This window comes from Oncorhynchus nerka, unplaced genomic scaffold (assembly GCF_034236695.1).
Source record: "Oncorhynchus nerka isolate Pitt River unplaced genomic scaffold, Oner_Uvic_2.0 unplaced_scaffold_6744, whole genome shotgun sequence".
NCBI classification, from domain to species: domain Eukaryota; kingdom Metazoa; phylum Chordata; class Actinopteri; order Salmoniformes; family Salmonidae; genus Oncorhynchus; species Oncorhynchus nerka.
The window spans coordinates 1-8,283 of NW_027034568.1; the positions used below are offsets into that span (position 1 = coordinate 1).

The 8,283-nt window shown below is 61.9% G+C and overlaps 1 pseudogene; it reads right to left on the reverse strand.

The window, feature by feature from the left end:
* Nucleotides 1–329: 329 nt before the first annotated feature.
* Nucleotides 330–5,699, reverse strand: LOC135566188 (dentin sialophosphoprotein-like; annotated as a pseudogene).
* Nucleotides 5,700–8,283: the final 2,584 nt, after the last annotated feature.

Sequence of the window (8,283 nt, forward strand, 5' to 3'; positions counted from 1 at the left end):
TGCCGTTGCTGCTGCTGCCGTTGCTCGCAACATCGCTGCCGTTGCTGCTGCTGTTGCTGCCGTTGCTGCTGCTGTTGCTGCCGTTTGCTGCTGCTGCCGTTGCTGTTATATTGCTGCCGTTGCTGCTGCTGTTGCTGCCAGGTTGCTGCTGCTGCCGTTGCTGCGTTGCTGCTGCTGTTGCTGCCGTTTGCCGTTGCTGCTGCTGCCGTTGTTGCTGCTGCCGTTGCTGCTTGTGCTGCCGTTTACCAATCTGCTATCGCTGCCGTTGCTGCTGCTGCCGTTGCTGCTGCTGCATTTGCTGTCAGCTGCTATCACCGCCGTTGCTGCTGCTATTTGCTGCGTTGCTGCTGCTGTTGCTGCTGCCGTTGCTGCTGCCGTTCTGCTGCCATTGCTGCTCGCTGCCGTTGCTGCTGCTCGTTGCTGCTGCTGTCACGTTGCTGCTGCTGCTTTGCTGCTGCTGCTGCCGTTGCTGCTGCTGCAGCGCCGTTGCTGCTGCTGCCGTTTGCTGCTGCCGATTTGCTGCTGCGTTGCTGCTGCTGTCGCCGCTGCCGCTTGCTGCTGCTGCTGCCGTTGTTGCTGCTGCCCGCTGCTGTCTGCTGCCGTTGCTGCTGCTGCTCGCCGTTGCTGCTGCTGCTGCCGTTTGCTGCCGTGCCGTTGCTGCTGCTGCCGTTTGCTGCTGCGCTGCCGTTGCTGCTGCTGCCGTTGCTGCTGCTGTCGCTGCCGTTGCTGCTGCTGCCGTTGCTGTTGCTGCCGTTGCTGCCGTCGTTGCTGCTGCTGCCGTTGCTGCGTTGCTGCTGCTGCTGCCGTTGCTGCTGCTGCTGCTGCCGTTGCCGTTGCTGCTGCTGTTTTGCTGCCGCTGCTGTTGCTCGCTGCCGTTGCTGCCGCTGCCGTTGCTGCTGCTGCCGTTGCCGCTGCTGCTGCTGCCGCTGCCGTTGCTGCTGCCGTCTGCTGCCGTTGCTGCTGCGTGCCGTTGCTGCTGCTGCCGTTGCTGCTGCCGTTGCTGCTGTAACGTCGTTGCTGCTGCTGCTGCCGTTGCTGCTGCTGCTGCCGTTGCTGCTGCTGCCGTTGCTGCTGCCGTCGTTGTTTGCTGCTGCCGTTGCTGCCTGCTGCCGTTGCTGCTGCTGCCGTTTGCTGCTGCTGCCGTTGCTGCGCCTGCCGTCGTTGCTGCTGCTGCCTATCGCTGCCGTTGCTGCTGCCCGCCGTCGTTGCTGCTGCTGCTGCTCGTTGCTGCTGCTGCTGCCGTTGCTGCTGCTGCTGCTGCCGCCGTTGCTGCTGCTGCCGTCGTTGCTGCTGCTGCGTCGCTGCCGTTTGCTGCTGTCGTCGTTGCTGTCGTTTTCTGCCCGCTGCCGTCGCTGCTGCTGCCATTGCTAATCGTTTCGTCGTTGCTGCCGTCGTTGCCGTTGCTGCTGTGCCGTTGCTGCCGTCGTTCTGCTGCCGTCTGCTGCTGCCGTTGCTGCTGCCCGCTGCTGTTGCTGCTGCTGTCGTCGTTGCTGCTGCCGTTGCTGCTGTCGCGTTGCTGCTGCTGCCGTTGCTGTTGCTGCTGCTGCCGTTGCTGCCGTCGTTGCTGTTGCTGCTGCCGTTGCTGTCGCTGCCGTTGCTGCTGTCGTTGCTGTCGCTGCCGTTGCTGCTGCCGTTGCTGCTGCTGCCGTTGCTGCTGCTGCCCGTTGCTGCTGCTGCAGTTTGCTGCTGCCGTTGCTCGTTGCTATCGCTGCCGTTGCTGCTGCTGCTGCCGTTGCTGCTGCTGTCGCTGTCGCTGCCGTTGCTGCTGCTGCCGTCGCTGCCGTTGCTGCTTTGCCGTTGCTGCTGCTGCCGTTGCTGTTGTCGCTGCTGTGCTGCCGTTGCTGCTGCTGCCGTTGCTGCGCCGTCGTTGCTGCTGCTGCCGTTGCTGCTGCTGCCGTTGTTGCTGCTGCGTTGCTCTGTTGCTGCTGCATCGTTGCTGTTGCTGCTGCCGTTGTTGCTGCTGCTGCTGTCGCGTTGATGTTGCTGCCGTTGCTCGCCGTTGCTGCCTGCTGTTGCTGCTGCCGTTGCTGCTGCTGCCGTTGCTGCTGCTGCCGTTGCTGCTGCTGCCGTTTTGCTGCTCCTGCTGCGTTGCTGATTTTTGCTGCTGCCGTTGCTGCTGCCGTCGCTGCTGCGTTGCTGCCGTTGCTGCTGCTGCTGCTATCACTGCTGCGTTGCTGCTGCTGCTGCCGTTGCTGCTGCTGTCGTTGCTGCTGCTGCCGTTCGTTGCCGTCGTTGCTGCTGCTGCCGTTGCTGCTGTGCTGCCGTTGCTGCTGCTGCCTGCTGCTGCGTTGCTGCCGTTGCTGCGATTTGCGTTGCTGCTGCCGTCGTTGCTGCTGTCGTTGCTGCTGCGTCGTTGCTGCCGTTGCTGCTGCTGCTGCCGTTGCTGCTGCTGCTGCGTTGCTGCTGCTGCATTGCTGCAACAATGCCGTTGCTGCATTGCTGCTGCCGTTGCTGCCGTCGTTGCTGCTGCTGCTGCTGCTGCTGCCGTTGCTGCTGTTGCCGTTGCTGCTGTCGTTGCTGCTGCTGCCGTTGCTGCTGCTGCCGTTGCTGCTGCTGCCGTTGCTGCTGCTGCGCTGCCGTTGCTGCTGTCGCCGTTGCTGCTGCTGCCGTTGCTGCTGTGATTTTGCCGTTGCTGCGCTGCTGCTGCTGCCGTTGCTGCTGCTGCCGTTGCTGCTGCTGCTGCTGCTGCTGCCGTCGCTGCCGTTGCTGCTGCCGCTGCCGTTGCTGCTGCTGCCGTTGTGCTGCTCGCTGTAACTGCCGCTGCTGCTGCCGTTGCTGCTGCTGCTGCTGCTGCCGTTGCTGCTGCTGCCGTTGCTGCTGCTGCCGTCGTTGCTGCCGTTGCTGCTGCCGCCGCTGCCGTTGCTGCTGTTGCTGCCTGTCGTTGTTGCTGCTGCTGCCGTTGCTGCTGCCGTCGCTTGCTGCTGCCGTTGCTGCTGCTGCCGTTGCTGCGCTGCCGTTGCTGCGCTGCCGTTGCTGCTGCTGCCGTTCGCTGCTGCTGCCGTTGCTGCTGCCGTTGTGTTGCTGCTGCTGCTGCCGTTGCTGCTGTCGCTGTTGCTGCTGCTGCCGTTGCTGCTGCTGTCGCTGCCGTTTGCTGCTGTTTGCTGCCGTTGCTGCTCGCCGTTTGCTGCTGCTGCTGCCGTCGTTGCTGCTGCCGTCGTTGCTGCTCGTCATTTGCTGCTGCCGTTGCTGTCGCTGCTGCTGCTGCCGTTGCTGCTGCTGCTGCCGTTGCTCTGCTGCTATTGCTGCTGTTGCGTTGCTGCTCGCTGCCGTTGCTGCTGCTGCGTTGCTGCTGCTGCCGTTGCTGCTGCTGCTGCTGCCGCTGTTGCTGCCGTTGCTGCTGCTGCCGTTGCTGTCACTGCCGTTTGCCTGCTGCCGCTGCTTGCTGCCGTTGCTGCTGCTGCCTACTGCTGCCGTTGCTGCTGCTGCCGTTGCTTCTGCTGCCGTTGCTGCTGCTGTTGCTGCTGCCTGCTGCTGCCGTTGCTGCTGCTGCCGTTGCTGCTACTGCTGCAGAGTTGCTGCCGTTGCTGCTGCTGCCGTTATACAACGCCGTTGCTGCTGCATCATTGCTGCTGCTTCGTTGCTGCTGCTGCCGTTGCTGTAATTGCTCGCCATCTGTTGCTGCTGCTGCTGCCGTTGCTGCTGCTGCTGCCGTTGCTGCTAATTGCCGTCTGCTGCCGTCGTTGCTGCTGCTGCCGTCGTTGCTGCCGTCGTTGCTGCTGCTATTGCCGTCGTTGCTGCCTCGCTGCTGCTGCTGCTGCCGTTGCTGCTGCTGCTGCTGCCGTTGCTGCTGCTGCCGTCGCTGCTGCGTCGTTGCTGCTGCTGCCGTCGTTGCTGCTGCCGTTGCTATCGCTGTCAGTTGCTGCTGCTGCCGTCGGTTGCTGCCGTTGCTGCTGCTGTCAGTTGCTGCTGCCGTCGTTGCTGCTGCTGCTGTCGTTGCTGCTGCTGCCGTTGCTGTTGCTGCCGTTGCTGCTGCCGTCGTTGCTGCTGCTGCCGTCGTTGCTGCTGCTGTCGTTGCTGCTGCTGCTGCCGTCGGTTCGTTGCTGCTGCAGGTGCTGCTGCCGTTGCTGCTGCTGCTCGCTGCGTCGTTGCTGCGTCGCTGCTGCTGCTGCCGTCGTTGCTGCTAATGTTACTGCCGTCGTTGCTGCTGCTGCCGTCGTCTGCTGCCGTCGTCGTGCTGCTGCTGCTGCCGTCTGTTGCTGTCTGCTTTCGTTGCTGCCGTCGCTGCTGCTGCTGTCGTCGTTGCTGCTGCCGTCGTCGTTGCTGCTGCTGCTGTCGTCGTTGCTGCTGCTGTCGCCGTCGTTGCTGCGTCGCTGCTGCTGCTGCCGTCGTTGCTGCTGCTGCTGTTCGTCGTTGCTGCTGCTGCTGTCGTCGTTGCTGCTGCTGCTGCCGTCGTTGCTGCTGCTGCCTGTCGTTGCTGCTGCTGCCGTCGTTGCTGCTGCTGCTGCCGTCGTTGCTGCTGCTGCCGTCGTCGTTGCTGCTGTTGCCGTCGTTGCTGCTGCTGCCGTCGTTGCTGCCGTTGCTGCTGCCGTCGTTGCTGTTGCTGCTGCGTCGTTGCTGTTGCTGCCGCCGTTGCTGCTGCCGTCGTTGCTGCTCGTTTGCGTCGTCGTTGCTGCTGTGGTGCTGCCGTCGTCGTTGCTGTTGCTGCGTCGTTGCTGCTGCTGCTGCCGTCGTTGCTGCTGCTGCCGCCGTTGCTGCTGCCGTCGTTGCTGCTGCTGCTGCCGTTGCTGCTGCTGCTGCCGTTTGCTGCCGTCGTTGCTGCTGCCGTCGTTGCTGCTGATTGCTGCTGTCGATTTGCTGCTGCTGCCGCCGTTGCTTTGCTGCTGCCGTTGCTGCTGCTGCTGCCGTTGCTGCTGCTGCCGCCGTTGCTGTTGCTGCCGTTGTTTGCTGCTGCTGCTGTCGTGTTGCTGCTGCTGCCGTCGTTGCTGCTGCTGCTGCCATCGTTGCTGCTGCCGTCGTTGCTGCTGCCGTCGTCGTTGCTGCCATCGTTGCTGTCTGCCGTTGCTGCTGCTGCCGTCGTTGCTGCCGTCGTTGCTGCCGTCGTTGCTGCTGCTTGTCTGCCGTTGCTGCTGTTGTTACTGCCTGCTGCTGCCATCGTTTGCTGCTGCTGCTGTAAATCGTTGCTGCTGCTGCTCGCCGTCGTTTGCTGCTGCTGCTGCCGTCGTTGCGTTGCTGCTGATCGTTGCTGCTGCTGCTGCCGTTGCTGCTGCTGCCGTCGTTGCTGCTGCTGCGTTGCATCGTCGTTGCTGCCGTTGCTGCTGCCGTCGTTGCTGCTGCTGCTGCCGTCGTTGCTGCTGCTGCTGCCGTCGTTGCTGCTGCTGCCATTTTAACTGTCGTTTTGCTGCTGCTGCCGTTCGTTGCTGCTGCTGCTGCCGTCGTTGCTGCTGCTGCTGCTGTCGTTGCTGCTGCTGCCGTTGCTGCTGCCGTCGTTGCTGCTGCTGCCGTCGTTTGCTGCTGCTGCCGCCGTTGCTGCCGTCGTTCATTACTCGTTTCTGCCGTTGCTGTTGCTGCTGCTGCCGTTGCTGCTGCTGCTCGTTGCTGCTGCTGCTGCCGTCTAATGCTCACTGCTACCGTTGCTGCTGCATTGCTGCCGTCGTTGCTGCTGCTGCTGCCGCTCTGTTGCTGCATGTCTGTTGCTGCCGTTGTTGCTGCCTGCCGTTGCTGCTGCTGCTGTCACCATGCTGCTGCTGCTGCTCACTCATTGCTGCTGCTGCCATTTGCCGCTCGTCGTTGCTGCTGCTGTCGTTGCTGCCGTTGCTGCTGCTGCGTCGCTGTCGTTGCTGCCGTCATTGCTGCTGCTGTCGCTGTTGCTGCTGCTGCTGCTGCCGTTGCTGCTGCTGCCGTGCTCGTTGCTGCCGTTGCTGCTGCTGCTGTCGTCGTTGCTGCTGTCGTCGTTGCTGCTGCTGCCGTCGTTGCCGCTGTTGCTGCTGCTGCTGCCGTTGCTGCTGCTGCTGCTGCCGTCGTTGCTGCTGTCCGCTGCCGTTGCTGCTGCCTCGTGCTGCCGTTGCTGCTGCTGCTGCCGTTCTGCCGTTGCTGCTGCCATCGTTGCGTTGCTGCTATCGTCGTTGCTGCTGCCTGCTGCTTGCTGCCGTCGTTGCTGCTGCCGTCGTTGCTTGCTGCCGTTGCTGCCGTCGTTGCTGCCGTTTTGCTGCCGTCGTCGCTGCCGTTGCTGCCGTGCTGCTGTCGTGCTGCTGCTGCCGTCGTCGTTGCTGCTGCCATGCTGCTGCTGCCGTCGTTGCTGCTAATGCCCGTCGCCGTTGCTGCTAATAATCGTTGCTGCTTTGCTGCCGTCGTTGCTGCTGCTGCCGTCGTTTGCTGCCGTCGTTGCTGCTGCTGCTGCCGTTGCTGCTGCTGCTGCTGCCGTTGCTGCTGCTGCCGCCGTCGTTGCTGCGTCGCTGCTGCTGCTGCCGTCGTTCGCTGCTATCGAGCGGTTGCTGCTGCTGCCGTCGTTGCTGCCGTCTGCTGCCTGTCGTCGTTGCTGCTGCCGTCATTGCTGCGTCGCTGCCGTCCGTTGCTGCTGCCGTCTGCTGCTGCCGTCGTTGCTGCTGCTGCCGTCGTTGCTGTTGTTGCTGCCAGTCGTTGCTGTAATCGTTGCTGCTGCTGCCGTCGTTGCTGCCGTCGTTGCTGCTGCTGCCGTCGTTGCTGCTGCCGTCGTTGCTGCTGCCGTCGTTGCTGCCGTCGTTGCTGCTGCTGCCGTCGTTGCTCATTGTTGCTGCCGTCGTTGCTCATCATGCTGCCGTTGCTGCTGCCGTCGTTGCTGCTGCTGCCGTCGTTGCTGCTGCTGCTGGTCGTTGCTGCTGCCGTCGTTGCTGCTGCCGTCGTTGCTGCTGCTACTGCCGCCGTTGCTGCTGCTGCCGTCGTTGCTTGCTGCAAATCGTTGCTGCCGTCGTGTTGCTGCTGCTGCGTTGCTGCCGCTGCTGCCGTTGCTGCTGCTGCCGTCGTTGCTGCTGAAATCGTTGCTGCTGCCGTCGTTGCTGCTGCTCCTGCTGTCGTCGTTGCTGCTGTATCGCTGCCGTTGCTGCTGCCATCGTCGTTGCTGCTGCTAAATCGTCGTTGCTGCTCATCGTTGCTGCTGCTGTCATCGTTGCTGCTGCTGCTGCCGTCGTTTCTGCTGCTGCCGTCGTTGCTGCTGCTGTCGTTCGTTGCTGCTATCGCTGCCGTTGCTGCTGCTGCCGTCGTTGCCACTGCTGTCGTCGTTGCTGCTGCTGCCGTCGTTCTGCTGCTGCTGCCGTCGTTGTTATACTCTCGTCGTCGTTGCTGCTGCTGCCGTCGTCATTGCTGCTGCTGCCGTCATTCGTTGCTTGACTTCTGTCATCGTTGCTGCTGCTGCCGTCATTTGCTGCTGCCGTCGTTATTGCTGCTACTGCCATCATTGCTGCAGCTACCATCATTGGTGCTGCTGCTCGTCATCATCGTCGTTGCTACGTCATTGCTGCTGCCGCTGCCATCGTTTGCTGCTGCTGCCATCACTACAACTGCCATCATCATTACTGCTACTGCATCATCATCATTCTGCTGCTACCAATTGAATCACTACTGCTACCATCATCGTTGCTACAGCTGCCATCATCATTGCTACTGCTACCATCATCATTACTACTACTGCCATCATTATTACTGCAACTATTGGTCTACTACCATTATACTGCCGTCGTTGCTACTGGCGTCGTTTGCTGCTGCTACCATCGTTACTGCTACTGCCGTCGTTGCTACTGCTACCATCATCATTACTGCTACTACCATCATCATTCTACTACTACCATCATTGCTACTACTGCATCATTGCTACTGCTGCCATCATCGCTGCTACTGCCGTCGGTGCTGCTGCTGCCGTCGTTGCTGCTGCTGCCGTCGTTCGTCACTGCTGCTGCCGTCGTTGCTGCTGCTGCCGTCGTTGCTGCTGCTGCCGTCGTTGCTGCTGCTGCATCGTCGTTGCTGTTGCTGCCGTCGTTGCTGCTGCTGCCATCGTCGCTGCTGCCGCCGTCGTTGTGAGCGTCGATTTGCTGCTGCGCCGTCGCGTCTACTTGATCATGATCTGTGATGTCTGTCCTGTGTCTGTCTGTCTGTCTGTCTGTCTGTCTGTCTGTCTGTCTGTTTTGTCTATCTGTAACTGCTCTGTCTGTCTGTCTGTCTGTCTGTCTGTCTGTCTGTCTGTCTGTCTGTCCTAATCTGTCTGTCTGTCTGTCTGTTTTGTCTCTGTTTCTCTCTCTCTCTCTGTCTCTGTCTCTGTCTGTGGCACGAGTGTCCGTTATTATTGGCAATGATATAATTATTGTTCTGGATTAG